The sequence below is a fragment of the Felis catus genome, chromosome C1 (assembly GCF_018350175.1).
Source record: "Felis catus isolate Fca126 chromosome C1, F.catus_Fca126_mat1.0, whole genome shotgun sequence".
Classification (NCBI taxonomy): Eukaryota; Metazoa; Chordata; class Mammalia; order Carnivora; family Felidae; genus Felis; species Felis catus.
In genome coordinates, this window is record NC_058375.1 from 73,394,716 (window position 1) to 73,415,353 (window position 20,638).

The following is a 20,638-nucleotide window of genomic DNA, read 5'->3' on the forward strand; positions in this document are numbered from 1 at the left end:
AAGTTCAACAGAAAAAGATTAATGTTTACACAGTGTTGACGTTGGGTAGAAACTTATCATTAGTATTCATACTAGATGGGATTTCATATACAGTTAACCAAAGTTAAACAGTAAGCTTTGAGGAGTGTGCAAGTTGGAGGATGTGCAACTCTTGATCTTGGGGTCATGAGTTCAGGCCTCAGGTTGGGTGTAGAGGTTACTTAAAAAAAAACAAACAAATCTTAAAAAAATCTTTGTATTGTGTTCACAAACAAAAGCTGTTGAGGTGCTTTTTTTCATCTTTTCATGAAATGGCATTATAAAGTTAAATACTTACATTACCATTGACCCATTTAATCATATGCACTTAGGGGTGCATATTCTGGGTTTGTGTTAGAACCAAAGTTAATTTGTATAATTTTGTGCTTGTCTTGAATTGTGGTTGATGCTGTTACCTTTATAGGCACTGTCAGGTATGTAATTGTGTTGCCTTTAGTCAGCAGCTTAGTGTAGTTTGTGTTTTTTAGCAATAGAATTCTTAGTATGTGGCCAAGGCAGATGTTTGCTTATGCCACCAAGCATAGTTTCCAAATACTTTTTGTTATTTACTTATTGATTCAGAAAATACCGAATGCCAGCGGTACATCTCCAACATTTAACTAGGATCTAAATTGTTATTATATGTCATTGCTTATTAAAGAGGTGCTTCTTTGTCAGAGGAGTACATCATATAGCAAATATTGTTTATCAGCTTTTATAAAAGAAATATTTACTGCTGTATTAAAGTCATTGTCATCTGAAGAATGACCAAATAAATATTTATGCACCAAGTTGAGTGTGTTCCCGGAACTCATGGATGTAGTTCGATATGAGAATGTAAAAGAAAAAATATCCTATCTAGCGGTATTGGCTGTGGATTCATGAACACTAGGGTGCTAAAGAAGTTCAGGTATTTGAAAGAATATTCAGCATAGAGTGAGAGTTAGAAGCTACATAGTCTCAACCAATATAGAAATCTCTGTATTATTATTTTTTCAATGTTTTTTTTTTTGACAGAGAGAGAGAGAGACAGCATGAGCGGGGGAGGGACAGAGAGAGAGGGAGACACAGAATCCGAAGCAGGCTCCAGGCTCCGGGCTGTCAGCACAGAGCCTGACACAGGGCTCGAACTCACAGACCGCGAGATCATGACCTCAGCCAAAGTTGGATGCTCAACCGACTAAGCCACCCAGGCCCCCCTCTCCGTATTATTTTTGACAGGCCAGCATAAGTCTTCTACTTAAAATTTCTAGAAACAGTAACATTAGTAAAGGGTGATCAATTTTAAGTAACTGCCATTATTGAAAAATTGTTAAACTAAAGGTGTCTCTTATTTTCCATTCTGTGGTCTCCCTTTTGACTTCTGGTGTTAACAATTTTTTTTTGTTGTTGTTAATAGTTTAAGTCTAATCTTATCTCAAGTTCCACATGATGGCAGTTGACCTGTTTAAAGATACTTATCATGTTCCTCCAGTAAGTTTTCTTTTTAAATACCTAGTATATATCTTTTGCTATAATATTCAAATTCAGAAGGATCACTTATCATATATAAATTCCCTTTTGCCCACTTATAGGCAGAATCTCTTCTGTGTATGTTGGCGCTGTCATTTTTCTTGAACTTTTCATATTTTATGTCTTGATAGCTTGAGAAACTTTGGGGGGTAGGTACCTGATCCTGTAATGTTTCTTTCCCTTTCTTTCTTTCTTTCTTTCTTTCTTTCTTTCTTTCTTTCTTTCTTTCTTTCTTTCTTTCTTTCTTTGAGTTTATTTATTTATTTTGAGAGAGAGAGAGAGAGAGAGAAAGCACAAATCAGGGAGGGACAGGGGAAGTGAAGAGAGACTCCCAAGCAGGCTTCGTGCTGTCAGTGCAGAGCCTGACATGGGGCTTGATCCCATGAACCCTTAGATAATGACCGAAATCAAGAGTTGGACCCATAACCAACTGAGCTACCCAGTAGCCCCATGATCCTGTAATTTTTCTAGTTGTTCAGATTAATCCCGGTAACTTCAGGCATAGAAAATGTTTTAATCTTGTTTCCTGTATTTAAAAAATTGACTCTTAAGAATCACTGTATTTAATGATATAGTGAATATTAACGCATAGTCTTTATAAAATTAACTCCAATAAAAGCCAAAACTGAGTGATATTGGAAGTTCTCTGTTTAAATAGATGTCAGTACTTTATACCAGTTGAAAGGATAGTTAACACACGTGATCTCCTTGTAAGCAGTCTTGGATTCAAGAATTAGATAAAATAAGTGTCTATTTTAGTTATCCTTTATTAATGGAGAAAACTAGGGAGAAAAAAAATTAGGAAAATGAAGAGTAGCTATATAAAGAGAAGAATCTTAAGAAAATTATAGTCACAAAATTAATTGAGCAGAGGAATTAATGGCAAGGTTCTATACATTTGCCTTTGATGTTTTTCCAGCTCACTCAATCATGGATTGTACAAAAGGAGTGGGATAAGTATGTTTAAAATTCCTCCGTTACCGATCATTACTTGTTAGATACAGGAGTATTTAGGTTGCTTTTGTGGTGTTTTTAAGAGACTCTTATTAGAAGAACTGAGATGCTTCTAAAGTGTAATTAGTGAAAGACATCACATGCCAATCTTTGTTTCTTCTAATTCCATTACCAAAACTTAGGGTATTTGGAAGAATTCTCTTCTAGTGAAATAACTTTTCATTCTAATTTTTTTAGAATGAGTACAATTGCAGAAAAGAGTGGATTTCTATTAGCAGTGTTTCGAGCAGTGGAAGATTACGTTACCTTTGCCTCCACTTCTTTCATGTAAAGAAAATATCCTCATTGTGCAGTTGAGTGAAGGGAAGGATGTATTTCTAGAGCCATGTTATTTTTGTTGTTTTTGTTCTTGTTTTAATATAATTTATTGTCAAGGTAGCTAACATACAGAGTATACAGTGTGCTCTTGGCTTCGGGAGCAGATTCCCATGATTCATCACTTACATACAACAGAGCCATATTATTTTTGAGTAAAAGTAGGGTTTTTCATGATATTTTAAATATCAGAACAGGAAAAATTCTTGCCAGATTTGTTATGGAAACAAAATTTTAGGTGAATTTTTAAATGAAATTTTAAAAATGTGCCGGCAAGTTTTGTAATAGGTTATTTAGCATCCCAGCAAGGTTTGAGAAATACTTCACTGTTTTCCTTGTAATGTTTTCCATTACTTTAAAATGCACCCCTAATGCCTAGGGATAGTAGTGAATTAATAAAAAATTGTAGCATTGACATAACCCACTCAGCTTACTTTTTGCTGTCAAAATATCCAGGAGAAGACATTTATAATGCTGTGAACCATAGGATTTGCTGAGCTAGTTCCCTGTTACAGCAATACCCAAATATGCAGGGAATCCTTAAATGGCATCAAAGTAAATAATGCACACAGAGCATTTAGCAGTCAACAGGGGCTGGTTTGCATATATAGGCAATACCTGCCTGCTGATTGATGTGGTCTATTACCATGAGATTGTATTTATTAAAGGTAACAATTCAGTAATTCCGTGCACAAATGATTAATAGCCAAATAATTATAGATTTTAATTAATTAAAATGGGCAAGGTGAAAACTCTAATTGGAATAGATTGAATCATTTTATTATATTGACTCACTCTACCTAAAATTATTGAAGTTTAAGCTTGCTACCTCTAGCTAACTCATGCTATGAGTATTCTAAGTAAAGTTTGAATGATTTTAGTCCATTTTTCTAATGTTAATATATTATGATCTGAAGTGAATTTCCAAATATTTGCTAACATAAGATGTTGGCTTAATTCCTTTATTGGCAATAATTTTTGTTCACTAGCAGCTGCTGAGTTAGAGTTAAAGACAAGTCATTGTTAACATTCTATTGGATAATTTTTCCGGTCCTTTCATTATGTGGTTACTGGTATTTTTTAACTTATAACTTTCTTTTCCTCTATAGTGTAGATTGAGTGAGATAGCAGTGATATAAAACAGAAAGCATTTTAAAGTGGTGCTTTTCATCTAGATGGATAAGGCTATCCATTGGATGGGAAGAAGAGTCAATTCCTTTCTAACAATACCATAAAAGTTTGTTGGTTACCAAATTCTGTATGGATTGTACCTAAATATCCTCTTAATCTCTCTTCTTCAGGCCTATGGCCACACCGGGAGCTGGTGGGAACTCAACCATTTAGGAACTCATGTTCAGCAGAGTATATGAAACTGGTTGTTGGAGCTTAAAAAAAAAAAGAAAGCTATGTTCTAGAATACACTTTCATACACATACCCTCACGTATATTCGTATAAAATCCTAATAAATACGTATATATGTATCTGCATCTTTCTGTCTACCTTAGAGTTTGTAGTCCTTAGCTTCCTAGCACATGAAGAAAAAGATCTACCAAATGTTTGGAGATCCTGCCAAGATTCCCACAATGATTGTTGGCAGGCCTCTTGGTATCATAGAGAGCACACAGAAGAACACGAACTGAAGCACTAGGAGTTACACTGCAAGGTTCCATAAAATGTGGTAGAGGAGACCACCTCTTCTGTTTCACCTCTCATCTGTTGTTTTCCTGTCTATTTCATTCAAAGTTTTTTTTTTTTCACCTCAAAATATGTGGCACTCCTCTGACATCTCTGGTGTGTCATGCACAGCTGAAACAGTATTTGTTCCATTCTGAGCTTACTCCACAATACATGGCTCTTCAGTATTTTTTAAGGAGTATGTTGCAGTGTGGCATGCTTTATTTATGCACAACACTAATGCATAATACCATTACTGTCTCAGTGTCCGTGTCCTTGCCTCTCTATCATTTAAACACAGTCACATGGAAATCTCCTTTAAATGCTGTACTTACGATTTTTGGTGTACTTCTGTGTATCCAGTTTTATTTTTTTTAATTTAAAAAAAAATTTTTTTTTTTAACGTTTATTTATTTTTGAGACAGAGACAGAGCATGAACGGGGGAGGGTCAGAGAGAGGGAGACACAGAATCCGAAACAGGCTCCAGGCTCCGAGCTGTCAGCACAGAGCCCGACGCGGGGCTTGAACTCACGGACCGCGAGATCGTGACCTGAGCCGAAGTTGGCCGCTCAACCGACTGAGCCACCCAGGCACCGCTGTGTATCCAGTTTTAAAACTGTCAGTAACCTCAACTATGTTATCTTCATTTTCAGTAAAATGGTACAAATCATTCTGTCCTCTAATCTCATTTACAAATTTAATCCAAATGTAAAAATAGCTTCTTTAAATTGTAGCATATGCCAGCTAAAAGAACTATTCATGTTTCTGAATTGTGGAGAAAACAGTAATGTATCAGGAAGAAAATTGCTTAGATCGAGCGTTCTTGGTCACTGTTTTAGGTCTGGGCTTCCTGACAAGTGGTTTAAATCAAATAACACCTGTGTTAAATCTCAGAATCAACTTGTATAAAATCTTCCCTAAATAGAGTCAACATATATGGGGTGACTAACCAATTATAAGACGTGTTCAACAATTCTTAGATGGAAATGTGTCTCAATTTTCTTTCCACAACTTATGTTCTTACTGCAAAATAACATGACATGTTGAAGGACATATATACCATTAGTTAATGGCTCATATTTGAAATTTGATAATTAAATTATATCTAGCACTCAAGCAAGAATGAAGACTGATTGTGCCATCTTTTGATAAAGCGTTTATGTACTGTGGTATTTTGAAATACATTTGCTGGGGCGCCTGGGTGGCTCAGTCGGTTAAGCGTCCGACTTCGGCCCAGGTCATGATCTCACAATTTGTGAGTTCAAGCCCCGCGTCGGGCTCTGTGCTGACGGCTTGGAGCCTGGAGCCCTCTTCGGATTCTGTGTCTCCCTCTCTCTCTGCCCCTCCCCAGCTCATGCTCTCACTCTATCTCTGTCAAAAATAAATAAACTTAGGGGCGCCTGGGTGGCGCAGTCGGTTAAGCGTCCGACTTCAGCCAGGTCACGATCTCGCGGTCCGTGAGTTCGAGCCCCGCGTCAGGCTCTGGGCTGATGGCTCAGAGCCTGGAGCCTGTTTCCGATTCTGTGTCTCCCTCTCTCTCTGCCCCTCCCCCGTTCATGCTCTGTCTCTCTCTGTCCCAAAAATAAATAAACGTTGAAAAAAAAAATAAAGTTTTGCTGAGCAAAAATGACATACGAACGCCTTATTCAATAGCATTTATTCTATCAGTTCTCTAAAAGCTTCAACACATTTCTTCAGTGAACTTTCTAAACTCAGCAGTATATAACCTTTTAGCCCAGCACATGAATTAAAGTTTTGACAAGCCTTTTAAAATGGCAAGTAGGTGAATGTGTTATGAAACAACGCAGAATAGAATAAAAAAGACTTTGAATAGATGCAATGACTGTTTATATTTGGCTAGCTATATCTTAAGAAAGTTAGACAAGCCCAATTATATTAAAAATCCTTTACACTAATATTAACTAACTAATTCTATAGCTACCCAAATGCAAAATTGAGAAGGAATTTGAGATTAGAAAATTCCTGTGTCCATTATTGTCAATGGCTAGCTGGCTGCTACCACCTCTGTTGTGTCCAGTGTGCATTATGTTTTTACCTTTCCCCATCCTTTTACCCTGTGTGAAATGTAGTAAGTGTGATTACTGGCCGCCTGTGATCTTTGGAGAGTAGTAGAAAGAAAAGGTAAGTGGGCTCAAATTATATGCTATTGCAGACATCAGAGACACATGCAAGAAAGTGGCAACAGCTGGCCTTGTTAGGGCAGTCTCCTGACATTTAACCAGCTTAGCACTTAGGAATACAGTAATGGGCTTTATGTTGAACAGTTGCCATGGATATGTACCATTTGACTGTTTAATGTCTGTATTAATAATACTGGTTACCTCTCTCACTTGCCATAGATAGGGTGTATTGGAGAGCTTTCCTAAATTGTGATATTATACAACTTTAAAAGCTCTGAGGCTTAATTATTTTCATGTTATGTATACTTTGCGGATCTGCTGTGGCCCTGCTAGTTGCTGTCCTCATTCTGAGACCTGAAGGAGAAGGAGAAAGTGATGGAACTGTATGATGGGTCTTAAACAGGTGCATGCACTTTCACATGTTTCATTGATAAAAGCAGGTCAAATAAAAGCAGGTCAAATAAAAGCAGGAAATATAACTCTCCTATGGAAATAGGTCTAGTAAAGAGGGGCAGCAAATATTAGGACAGTAATAAAATCTATCTTGTAGGTCATAAAATTTCCATCTCCCCACCCTTACCAACCAGCCCTTACCTCTACTGTTTATGGTAGAGAAGTACAGATTTTTTTTTAGTTTTATTTGATTCTTGATTTTTTTTCTTAATTGCTATTTACATATGACTGGCCGAGAATTAGAAAGTAACAGAGAAATCAGTGACACTGGTGAGTGTAAAGAGATTAGTTTACAGAGCATATTATGTTATTCATATCCATACTGGTGACGACTTCTGAGTAAGTACAAAAAAAAGTTGACAGTAATGTAGAAAAAAATGACCTTTTCCTCCTCTTTTATTTTTTATAGAATACCTTTTAGGAGATTAAGGAACCAGTAGAGAAATTTAGAATAACAAATTACTTTGTATTATACTGTGGTAGGATCCCCTCCCTAAGGAATGTGGTGAGAAAAAAAGCCTCAGGATAAGGGAAGGCAGCCTATGTGCCTACATGACATCCCTCACGACCCGGTAACATGAGACCACTTAATCAAACTGTATATCTATATGATACCCATATATGGGAGGCAGAGAAGTTGAAAATGCATAATAGGCTACACCATGTGGCATTTCAGGTTCAGTTTTTCAGGTACGAACCCAACTGAGCCTGTGCCTCACAAATAAAGTTGCTTCCTGGAAAGAAAAGTCTCGGTGTCATGACTGTGTGAGAATCCTGCTACAATACATTTTTATATCTCATATTAATAATTTTCATCAGACTAAAAGTAGATGTCTTGCTCTTATTTTCATATGGATATAAATTTGAAATATTTTGAAGTACCAAAGCTTTTAAAGTAAGGTTTTTCATTAAAATTCAATACAAGCTCATAAAAATCAAAATATACTTCTGTGCTTTCACTTGATAAAAGCAATATACATTTTCTGATTTTTACTGTTAGGTATTTGTTTATTGTCTGGCCCTCTGTAAGCCAACCTGCGTTCTGCGTATCCTTAGTTATTAGTATAGAAATGTTACTGTGGTAATGTGAACTAACTTCCATGTATTGTGTGCATATCTTAATGAAATATTCTGCCTTGTCCTGATCAGAAAGGGGGTATATTTACATAATGTTAATCATGCATTTGTTATTAGCATTTAGAAAAGAACAGTATTGTAATTTTAGTGCATTAAGTGTATCTGTCACACAAATTTAGTAACCAGCTACTTAAAATACAAATCACTCTACCCTGGAAATTGTCAAGGTTAACTATAAGTTATAGTGTCTTTTTAAGAAATCATACCTTTTGGTGTATTTTAATATATTTTGGGTCTTACTTCATTTGTAGATTGTGGAGTTTTGTTTTTCACTATACCAGAAGAGTTCTCTGCATTCTTTTTTCCATCATTTGCTGCATCTGATTTGGATACTTTGAATTTATTTATTTATTAAAAAAATTTTTTTTACATTTATTTATTTTTGAGAGAGAGAGACAGAGTGTGAGCGAGGGAGGGGCAGAGAGAGAGGGAGACACAGAATCCAAAGCAGGCTCCAGGCTCTGAGCTGTTAGCACAGAGCCCAATGCGGGGTTTGAACCCGTGAACCATGAGATCATGACCTGAGCCGAAGTAGGATGCTCAACCAATTGAGCCACCCAGGCGCCCCTTGAATTTATCTATTTATTCATTAAAAAAAATTCTTTTTAACGTTTATCTATTTTTGAGACAGAGAGAGACAGAGCATGAACGGGGGACAGAGAGAGAGGGAGACACAGCATCTGAAACAGGCTCCAGGCTCTGAGCTGTCAGCACAGAGCCCAATGTGGGGCTCAAACTCACGGACTGCGAGATCATGACCTGAGCCGGTCAGAAGCTTAACCGACTGAGCCGTCCAGGCGCCCCTGAATTTATTTTTAATTAAAAAGTTATTTAAAATTTTTGCTTGGCTTGCATTTAGTTGGTTTAAAATCAACTCGTACATTTTGGAAGGTAGACTCAAAGTGCTTCAAATAGCAAAACATTGATTTAGCAGACTATTGACTTTATAATCTTTTAGGTCCTGGTTTCTGAGAAAGACAATATAAATGCTGTAATGGAGGTTGGTCCTAGTAGTTTTATATATTATAAAGCCATGTTCCATTTCAGTTACTAAATTCTTTGGGGTGTTTGGTAACATTATAATGGTCTTACACTTCTGTGTAGGCTTCTTAAGACCGACTCCTTAGAAGCTACCTCATTAGGAAATTGAAACAACACCAGATATGAAACCGTATTCTCACTAGTTTTCAGTATATTTCTCTCCCCACTGTAAATGGAAGAAGTGCTTCTCTTATCCAGTCAGATTGATGAGATTATTGAGCTGAAGTCACCCCATCTGAACAAAGTCCAACAAAACTTGAAGGGTACTCCTTCTGTATATAGTGACTGGGACTTGGTATTGATATGTTTCAGATTGTCCAGGCTTTTCTCCTGCTCATCTTTCATTAAAACAGATTAAAACAAACAAACAAAAAAACCCCAGTGCTTACGTTTCTTAGTCTTTCAGGCAGTTTCTTAGGATTAAAAAAGAAAATTGGTCTTAAGATAGTAAGTACATACAAAACAAAGTTGGAATAGTCAGAACAAACCATAATAAGCCAAATTTTAAATAGATAGCTTTTTTTTTCCTTTCTTTTTTCCTCAAATCCATGATGGCTTAAGTTAAAACATTGTCAACACATTTCAAATGTTATGATTGTAATAATAAATACTGTGTTTAGTTGCTAGAGTAATTAAAACAATTGTTTTACATCATGCAGTCTTCACTAAAATCACTAAATTCCAACTCTAATTCTGCATCACTGCACAACGTCATCCAATCAATGCAAAATATTTGCGGAAATTAAAAAATTTTTCAAGCAATTATATTTAATTTGTTTTACTTTTAAGTGTTACTTTTTACACATTTTTTTATAACTTTTCTGAATACGCAAAGAATTTGACGCAACTTATGGCTGAGGGGGAAGCAATTTAGACTAGAAAAAAGAGAGTAGTAGGTAAAGATGAAGGGAAAAGACTGAATGCATATATAAACGTTCAAGTTCACATTGTCTATTATAGTTAAAAAAAATTTTTTTTTCAACGTTTATTTATTTTTGGGACAGAAAGAGACAGAGCATGAACGGGGGAGGGGCAGAGAGAGGGGGAGACACAGAATCAGAAACAGGCTCCAGGCTCTGAGCCATCAGCCCAGAGCCCGACGCGGGGCTCGAACTCACGGACCGCGAGATCGTGACCTGGCTGAAGTCAGACGCTTAACCGACTGTGCCACCCAGGCGCCCCTAAAAAATTTTTTTTGATGTTTATTTATTTTGAGAGATAAAGTGTGAGTGGGGGAGGGACAAAGAGAAGAGACAGAGAATCCCAAACAGGCTCTGAGCTGTCAACATATGGCCCCCCATGGGTCTGGATCTTTGCTTTTTCCCAAGATAGTCTGTAATATTCCAGCGGACACATCATCAACACTGTAGTGTTTTTAGTTTTCTGTTTGGGTTTTTGTTTTTGTTTTTGTTTTTGTGAAAAAAACACATATAACAAGAGAGTTATTCTCAACAAACTTTTAAGTGTAAAGTATATTTACAACAGTAAAGCACAGTGTTGTAGAGATTATTAGAACTTCTTCATGTTGCATAACTGACATGATACCCAGTTGCACAGCAACTTCCCATTTCCTCCCCCACCCCCATTCTCTGGCAACCACCATTGTACTTTCTGATTCTGTGAGTTTGCTTTGGATACTTCATGTAAGTGGAACCATGCATTTTTTATCCTTCTGTGACTAGCTTATTTAGCATAATGTCCTCCAGGTACATCCACTTTGTTGCATATGAGAGGATTTCCTTCTTTTTTTAAAGACTAAATAATATTTCATTGTATGTATATGCCAGTTTTTTTTAATCCATTCATACCTGGATGGCCCTTTAGGTTTTTTCCATCTCTTGGCTATTGTGAATCATTCTGCAATGAACATGGGAGTGCAAATATCTCTTTAAGATCCTGATTTAAATTCTTTTGGATAAAAACCCAGAAGTAGCATTGCTAGATCATATGGTACTTCTATATTTAATTTTCTGAGGAACCTCCATACTGTTTTCCACAGCAGCTGTACCCTTTTACATTCTCACCAACAGTGCACAAGGGTTCCAATTTCTCCATGTCTTTGCCAGCATTTGTTATTTTTGTGTTTTGTTTCTTTTTGTTTTTGATAATAGCCATCCTAACAAATGCGAGGTTATATATCTTGTTGTGGTTTTGATTTGCATTATTTCCCTCATGATGAGGGATATCCCACGTCTTTTCCTATACCCAAATGTGTTTTGTATGCCACTTGTAAATCCTTTTTAAAGAAGAGTGTATTCCTTTGCCCATTTTTTAATTAAGATGTGTTTTTGCCATTGAGTTATAGGAGATCCTTACATATTTTGGGTATTAATTATCAGATACATAGTTTGAAAATAGTTTCTTCCAGTCTGTAGGTTGCCTTTTCATTTTATTGATTTATTAACAAGAAGATTAATTAGCAGAAGATTTTGGTTTGATGTAGTCCTGCTTGTCTATTTTTGCCTTTTGTTGCCAGTGCTTTTGGTATCCTGTCCAAGAAATCATTTCCAAGATTAATGTCATGAAGCTTATTCCCCCTCTGTTTTCTTCTAAGATTAAGTCTTTAATCCATTTGCAGTTGATTTTTTTGTGTGGTGTAAGATAAGGGTCCAGTTTTAGTCTTTTGCATGTGGATATCCAGTTTCCTAGCATGATTTTTTTTTAATGTTTATTTAATTTTGAGTAAGACAGTGCAAATAGGGGAGGGACAGAAGGGAGGGGGCAGAGGATCTGAAGTGGGCTCCGTGCACTCACAGCAGTGAGTCTGATGTGGGGCTTGAACTCATGCACTGTGAGATCATGACTTGAGCTGAAGTGGTCGCTCAGCCAACTGAGCTTCGCAGGTGCCCCTCCCAACATGTTTTGTTAAAGAGACTATCCTTTCCCCATGGTGTAGTCCTGGCACCCTTGTAGAAGATGATTTGACTGTATATGCATGTGTTTTAACTTCTGTTTTTTTAGTTTATATTTCAGTCTTTATGCCAATACCATACTGTTCTAATTATTGTAGTTTTGCAATATGTTTTTTAAATTTTTTTTAAACGTTTATTTATTTTTGAGACATGGGGAGAGACAGCATGAGCAGGAGAAGGGGGGAGAGAGAGAGAGAGAGAGAGAGAGAGAGAGAGAGAGAGAGAGAGAGAGGGAGGCAGGCAGAATCCAAAGCAGGCTTCAGGCTCCAGGCTGTCAGCACAGAGCCTGACAACAGGGTTCGAACCCACGGACTGTGAGATCATGACCTGAGCTGAAGTTGGGTACTTAACCGACTGAGCCACCCAGGTGTCCCAGTTTTGTAATATGTTTTAAAATCAGGAAGTGTGAGGCCCTCAGCTTTGTTCTTTATTCTCAAGATTGTTTTGGCTCTTTGGGGTCCTTTGTAGTTCCATGTGAATTTTAGGATTCTTTTTTTCTGTTTCTGAAAAAAAAAATGTCATTGGCATTATGATAGAGATTACATTGAAATTGATAGATCATTTTCAGTAGTATGGCTGTTTTAACAATATTAGGTCTTCTAATTGGTGAATGTGGGATGTCTTTCCATTTATTTGTATTGTCTTCAATTTCTTGCAACAATATTTTGTAGTTTTCACTATGCAAGTCTTTCGTTTCTTTGGTTAAGAGTTGGGGTGTGACAGAAACTAGTCCCTCAGATATTCCTTCCAAAAAGCCAGAACCTTGGGTGTATGGGTCCGTTCTGCTTCTCCCAGGGAGAAGTTCCAAGCCAGGGCTATTCCTGATGCTGATCTGTCCTTGCTTGGTAGAGGGATTGATGTGGGAATAGTGATATTTTCTTTTTACCCATTTCACAGCTCTTTTTGGCTTTGTAAGCACTTGCCTGGGGTACTGCAGGTTTTTAACTGGAATCTGGAAATCTTCAATTTTGGTCTTTATTATTAAATTGATGTTTCTATGGGTAAATGAGGGCTGGGACTTCTTATTCTACAGTCATGTTAATGTCACTCCAATACAGTACTCTTAATTGTTTAAACAATGAACACTAATCAAGTACCTACTATAAGCCAGGCTTTGGATTAGAAGTTTGGGTTATCAAGATGAACTAAACCTCTGGTTTGGAAGACAGACATTTAAGTAGTGAAAAACTATAAAATGTATTCAGCTATGTTCTAGATGGAAACAAATTACTGTAACTTAATGTCTAGAGGCCTTCCTCTGATGTTTTCAAGGAAGGTGGGATTTGAGCTGGGCCTTTTAGACTGAGTAGGAGGTTTAGAAGGGCATCCCAGGAACAAGGAACAGTAGTTAGAGTGAAGAGAATAATACAAAACTGTGTTAAACAGAGAATAGGGAGAAATCCATTGTGGAGAAGGAAATGGGGATAGATAAGCTGGAAATGGTTGTTTGGGGCTTGATTACCAAGAGGTTTGTTTGCCAGCCTATGGAGCCTATGGGAGTTTGGATTTATGACATCAAGAAGTTTTTTTGTTTTTTTGTTTTCATTTTTTTTTCATGTTTGCTTATTTTTGAGAGAGAGAAAGAGAGAGAGAGTGAGAGAGAGTGTGAGCAGGGGAGGGATTAGAGAGAGAGGGAGACACAGAACTTGAAGCAGGCTCCAACACTCCCAAGCTGTGAGCACAGACCCTAAAGCAGGGTTCAGACTCACAAACTGTGAAATCATGACTTGAGCTGAAGTAGGACACTTAACCGACTGTGCCACTCAGGAGCCTCAAGAAGTTCTTTTTTGAGTAAGATACACTTGATCTTAGCCAAAAGGCCTAGAAGTGATGAATAGGATAAAATAATAACCTTCCTTCCATCATAAAATCCTATCTCCTTTGTGGAACATGAACAACAGTGAAGAATTACATTTAGGGGAATCAGTTGTTAACATTCATGTTAGGTAGTTTAAAAAGTAAGACTATGACAGTGGCCTTGTAGATGGAAAGATAGGATTTGACAAAGATTTCTGGGATGAAGCCAAGAATTAATAACTAAATAAAAGTGGGAAGCAAGAGAGATGTTAAAAGGAGGCTACTTGAGGCAGGAAAATAGAGGATAAAGTAACAAATGGAGATTTTAACATATCACAGACAAAAACATTAGGAAAAAACCCAAATTTGTGTTGTTTACTCTAATTCTTGAGTTTAATAAAATCTTCAAAATAAAAAGATCGGAATGAACTGTGAATTAATAAGTATTTGAATCAAACTGGATTGAGTTATGTGCCTCCTTAAGCTCAGGAGTACTTATTATACTATAATGCCACCCTGCCTGGCTCTGCTCTTTCCGCTTCCTGCAAGGTGTCTACCTGTGTTTTACACCCCACAGTATTACCGCATCTGTGACAGTAGATGTGATGAAATAGAGAAAGAGTTCCCAAGTTATAAAAAAAGGTTTTGTTTTGTAAAATTTATTCTTTGTAATTCAGAATTGATTTTCCTGTGGAAATTTCATTTAACTAACAATACCAACTCACCTAGAAAACTGTCAGCTATTGATGTTAATTACACAGGAAAACAGAAATCAGAAACTTTTCTGCTATCTTAGACTTTTATCTCAGTGCTGTTCATTACCAGCTTTATCATCTTGAATAAGTTCCTAAACCTCTTCATGTACAATTTCCTCATCTATGGGAGTAGTACCTATTTTATAGCATTGTTGTTAAGATTTTTGAGGAAATTTTTATTTATTTACTTATTTTTAATGTTTGCTTATTTTTGAGAGAGAGACAGATCGTGAGCAGGGGAGGGGCAGAGAGAGACTGAGACACAGGCTCCAGGCTCTGAGACCGCAGCAGAGAGCCCTATGCAGGGCTCAAACTCACAAACCATGAGATCTTGCCCTGAGCCAAAGTCTGATGACTGAGCCACCCAGGCGCTCCATGCATTTTTGAGGAAATTTTTAGGCAGAATATTGCATTGGTGATAACCAAGTGAGATTTAAAAGAAAATTACTCTGAATATATTCGGATACGTGGAAATAGTGGCAGTCCTATAACCTGAGAATTTTTCAGGCTTCTTCAAATCTGTTACAGAGAAATACTCTTAGTAATGAACAGCAAATCATTTTGAACATAAAATATGGATTTTGGGGGTACCTGGGTGGCTCAGTCGGTTAAGCATCTGACTTCAGCTCAGGTCATGAGTTTGGACTGTCAGCTCACAGTCCGTGAGTTCGAGCCCTGCATTGGGCTCTGTGCTGACAGCTCAGAGACTGGAGCCTGCTTCGGATTCTGTGTCTTCCTCTCCCTCTGCTCCTCCCCTGCTCATGCTCTGTCTCTCTGTATCTCAAAAATAAATAAAAACATTAAAAAAAAAGTAAAAAAAAAATAGGTATTCTGAACTTCCTTTCTGTCCACACAACCCCAGATTCATTATGTTTTCATTCTGTAGTTATTAACATTTATTTTTACCAAAATTGTATCCCCAGTATTCTTTGTTTTTAATGTTTATTTATTTTGAGAGAGAGAGAGCAAGTGTAGAAGTGGGAGAGGGGGAGAGAGAAAGAGAATCCCAAGCAGGCTCCCTGGGCACTGTCAGTGCAGAGCCCAATGCGAGGGTTCCAACTTGCCAATGGTGAGATCATGATGAGCTGAAATCCAGAGTCAGAGCTTAACCAACTGAGCCACCCAGGTGCTGGATCCCAAGTATTCTTTTGTCTAACACTCTCCCCACTGAGCTGTTTCGGCTGCTCTCCCCAGTATTCTTAATACCGTTTGAAAGGTTTAATTTTATAAACTTACTCTCTTTTCTTTTTATTCCTTAATTCACTTATTAATAATAGAATTAGGGCATTGTGTGTTGTTACTTTATAGGACAGCCATCTGTCTTATCTAGCAAAATCAGCATAATTTAAATCTTAATATATTGAGCACCTCCATCAGGGTAGACAAGAATTTTTCTTATTTGGTAGCAGTACCATCCAAAGCTAAAGGTAGTTTGTCAAAATGACAGATCTAGGTCTCAGTATGTACTTTGAGGAATTGTTGCTGTAACTTTCTTCTTTATACATGATTTTGGAGATGCAAGTAGCATACCTAAGACATTAGTTTATATATTTTTAGTGGCTAGGAAGGTTTTAACTTGAATTCTCAATTCATTTTTTGTATCTGGGTAAGTGTTCCTTCAGTATATGGGTAGTGTATTTATTCATAACTAATTGATTCACACCTCTCCATAATATTGTCTTCCAATGCTTTTCAGAGAATAGAAATTGCCAGTAATGTTTAGAGGTTGTCCACATTTTTTTTCTTCATCTGAGAATTACTTCCCCATCAATATTTTTACCTTTTTACTGGCACTTGTATCCAAATCATAGATTTTTCTATCACTATTGTCAACATTCATTTCACAAAATGAAATTTCAAAAGAGCTATTATTACATGCCTTTACTCAGCAGTACCTTTTTTTGGTATCAGGCTTTAGGTTAGGTGTTTTCTAGAAGGGCATTTGGAAGGAAATACCTTAAGATGGCCCATCCTAGTCTAAGTTAAACTTTGTGGTTTGGAGTGATACGGTTTTGAATTTTATATCACAGAGTTGAAAATTACTGCCAATGAAAAGTAATTTAGCTTTTTTCTCAAGGAGAATAAGTTTTTCTAGGTACTATATCTTGATTTAACTCAGATGTTAAAGCCAAATGTGTCAACCCAGTCTGGACAGACCCAGTTAAAAACAGAATGCCATGGGCTCTGGGAATCTTAGTTTATCATCAATGATGTTTATAATCTTCAGGTCATTCATTACCCTTTCACCACCACCAATTAGACACCTGGATGGGAGAAGTCAGTTTTAGAGAAGTGATAATGTAATACAATTGTTTTCCAAATTAGTATATTAATTAATTCCTCTTTTCTTTCTTCTCCCTCCTTTACTTTTTTTTTTTCTCGGCTCCTCCCATACTTCTGTCTTCCCTCCTTTCAGTATAATTCTTTTTCAAATAAAATGTTAGAAAAACACAGTACAGTCTATTCTGTTGCAGTGTTCATTTTTGGCTAATACACATTGGTAAATAAGGGAATGATGTCAGTGTAATATGGAAGTAGGTTGGTTAATGTCATATTTCTCAGCACCTCAAAGTTGGAGCAGTTGGATGAAAACATTAAACTGAACCTTGAAACTGAAAGCCTGCAGCTCATTCACCCCACACTCTACCTTTTGGTTCTGTTTGACCACCTGCTCTGTCTGAACGGTATTTGTTCTCTGTGCTCCACAGTTTTCATTCATTTTGCCCATTTTCTTATAACTCAGCTGTTTCTCACACTCCCACCCCTTAGGCCAAACTCTCTTCAATTTTATTTTTAAAATAATGCTCTGTATTTACTATAGTAAATATTTATAATTATTCATTAGCAACTTACCATGTCTTTTTATTTGAGTCATTATTACATCTTTTAGTTCTCTGGTTCAAATTGCATTGCATTTAAGTGGCCTTTAATACCCTATCTTTCTTCCCAAGGCCAATTATTTACAGTGTGTGACTTTGTAGAACACAAGATTTTTTCCTAGGACTCCTGTAACACCTTGTGGCTTATGCTGGTATATAAACACAGAGGTAGAGTGGCACTGATAATACTAAAGGGATTAGAATCCCACCTTGTCCTCTCTACTTTGTGCCCTATATCAGCCTGCCTTTTTGACATTCTGGGGGGACTACTCAGGATCTAAGGAATAGAATGTAGAGCATTTTGTTCAAAGAACGGGCAATCCATCCTTCCCTTTAGGCATTCTAACTCCTTTCCTTAGCTCCATTCCGGTTCCTGAGAGAATATAAACTTGGACCAAATTACCCTGATGTTCTGTAAAATTATTGCACTATGCCTCAGTTTTATACTTTTCCTTTTTTTTTTTTTTTTTTTTTTTAAGTCTTTGGAAAATCAGCCTTGTGAATGCTCTTTACTTACTGGAATACTATTCAATTTTTTTTTTTTTTAATGTTTATTTATTTTTGACAGAGAGAGAGAGAGAGACAGAGCATGAATAGGGGAGGGGCAGAGAGAGAAGGAGACACAGAATCCGAAGCAGGGGAGGGGCAGAGAGAGAGGGAGACACAGAGCCCAACGCGGGGCTCTAACCCACAGACCGCGAGATCATGACCTGAGCCAAAGTCGGACGCTCAACCGACTGAGCCACCCAGGCGCCCCCAACTTACTGTAATTCTATTGTTGAGGACACTGCTCATTGTATTATATTATTTCACACATGACAGGTTTCTCAGAGAGTTTATTTTGGGGTCAATCTTGTAAGAAGTGGCATATTTCCTCATTTTTGATAATGAAGTTTTCTGTGAAAGAGTGAATTTTCTTTTTTGCCATGAGTGCTTAGAGGCTTCACAGTTATGGCAGGTATGTTGACCCTTAAGACTGACATAGTTGCTTTCTTTTTCTTAACTCTTTTTTTTCTTTTTATTCCTTTTTATCAATCATATTGAGATGTCTTTTTAAAATAAGGTTTCTTGGGGTGCCTGGGTGGCTCAGTCGGTTGAGCATCAACTTTGGCTCAGGTCTGAATCTCATAGCTCAGGAGTTGGAGCCCTGCATCAAGCTTGCTGCTGTCAGTGTGGAGCCTGCTTCAGATCCTCTGTCCCTCTCTTTCCCTCTGCCCCTTGCCACTTGCGCTCTTTCTCAAAAACAAATAAACATTAAAAGAAATTAAATTAGTTTCTCTTTGGAAAGAGAACAAGTGCATAAAAATATTCAATACTAAGTAAAGGTGCTGGAGGCAGACGCACTAGTAGACTCTAATAATCTGGGCATGAGATGGTGAGAATCTGTTTGGGAGCAAGGAGTCAAGTGTGGTTGTATTTCTGTTCTAGTAGCAAAGGCACTCTGGAGGTATGATTAAAAGGAATTGGATGAGAGAAAAATGAGACATATGGAAAAGTTCACAAAGAACTATGTAGTTTACATGTGCATATCTGATTACCTAAAACATAGGAGGAAGAATACAGTTAAGACCAAAGCTACTAGTTTCAGTTCTAGGTACAACCAAGGTACGCGTTGAAATAGGAATGTTTCTAAAGTTTATTTATTTATTTTGAGAGAGACAGAGTGTGTGTGTGTGTGTGCATGCACACACGAGTGAACAGGGGAGGGAGGGGCAGGGAGAGAGGGAGAGAAAGAATCCCAAGCAGGATCCATGCTGTCTGCACCAAGCCAGATGCGGGGCTCGCATCCACAAACTGAGATCATGACCTGAGCCGAAATCAAGAGTCAGACGCTTAACTGACTGAGCCACCCAGGTGCCCCTGAAATAGTAATTTGGTTTTTTTCCCTTTAACCTATTTATGTAATAAGTTACACTGAGTTTTTCAATTAATAAACCATCCTATCATTCTTTGGATACACCCTTCTTAGTCTTTTTTCCAGTTTTACTGAGATATATATGATTGTCATATAACATTATATTAGTTTAAGGTATACAGCATGAATTGATACATGGATATGTTGTGAAATCACCGTAATACATTTAAATTAACACATCCATTACTCACATAGTTACAGATTTTTTTTCTTTGTGATGAGAACTTAAGAGTTACTGTCATAGACACTTTCATATATACAATACCGTAGTCACTATGCTGTACATTACATCGCCAGAACTTATTCATCTTATAAACTAGAACTTCATACCTTTTGTTCATCTTCCCCCATTTTTCCCACCCCTACCTCTGTCAACCACCAATCTACTCTGTTTCTATGAGTTCGTTTTTTTTAGATTCCACATATAAGTGAGATCACACACTGTTCATCTTTCTTTGATTTATTTCACTTAGCATAATTCCCTCAAGGTCCATGGTTGCAGATGTCAGGATTTCCTTCCTTTTTATGGCTAAACAGTAATTCCCTTACATATATGCCACATTTTCTTTATCCATAGATCCATTGATGGGCATTTAGGTTCTTTCCAAGTCTTGACTATTACAATCCTTTAAAGTCTAGGGGCACCTGGGTGGCTCAGTCGGTTAAGCGTCCGACTTCAGCTCAGGTCATGATCTCATGGTCCGTGAGTTCAAGCCCCACGTCAGGCTCCGTGCCGACAGCTCAGAGCCTGGAACCTGCTTCAGATTCTGTGTCTCCCTCTCTCTGACCTTCCCCTGTTCATGCTCTGTCTCTCTCTGTCTCAAAAATAAATAAACATTAAAAAAAATTAAAAAAAAATAAAGTCTTGATGGACTTAACTACTACCATTATTATTAACGTTACATTTAATTTGCCAGTACTTAGGATTTTACATCTGTGTCTATAAGGTATATTGGTGTGCAGAATTCTTTTATTGTACTATATGTGTCTAGTTATATTATTGAAGTTGGTATAAGGTATTAATTGCCTCATAAAATGGCATTCTGTTTTCCTTCCATAATTTCATTCTTTTT

At 37.2% G+C, this 20,638-nt stretch overlaps 1 protein-coding gene across 3 annotated transcripts in view; it reads left to right on the plus strand.

Moving 5' to 3' along the window:
• The window catches only part of HS2ST1 (heparan sulfate 2-O-sulfotransferase 1), a 175,564-nt gene that overhangs the window by 67,972 nt on the left and 86,954 nt on the right, over nucleotides 1-20,638 (plus strand). The gene's annotated exons all lie outside the window — the stretch shown is intronic.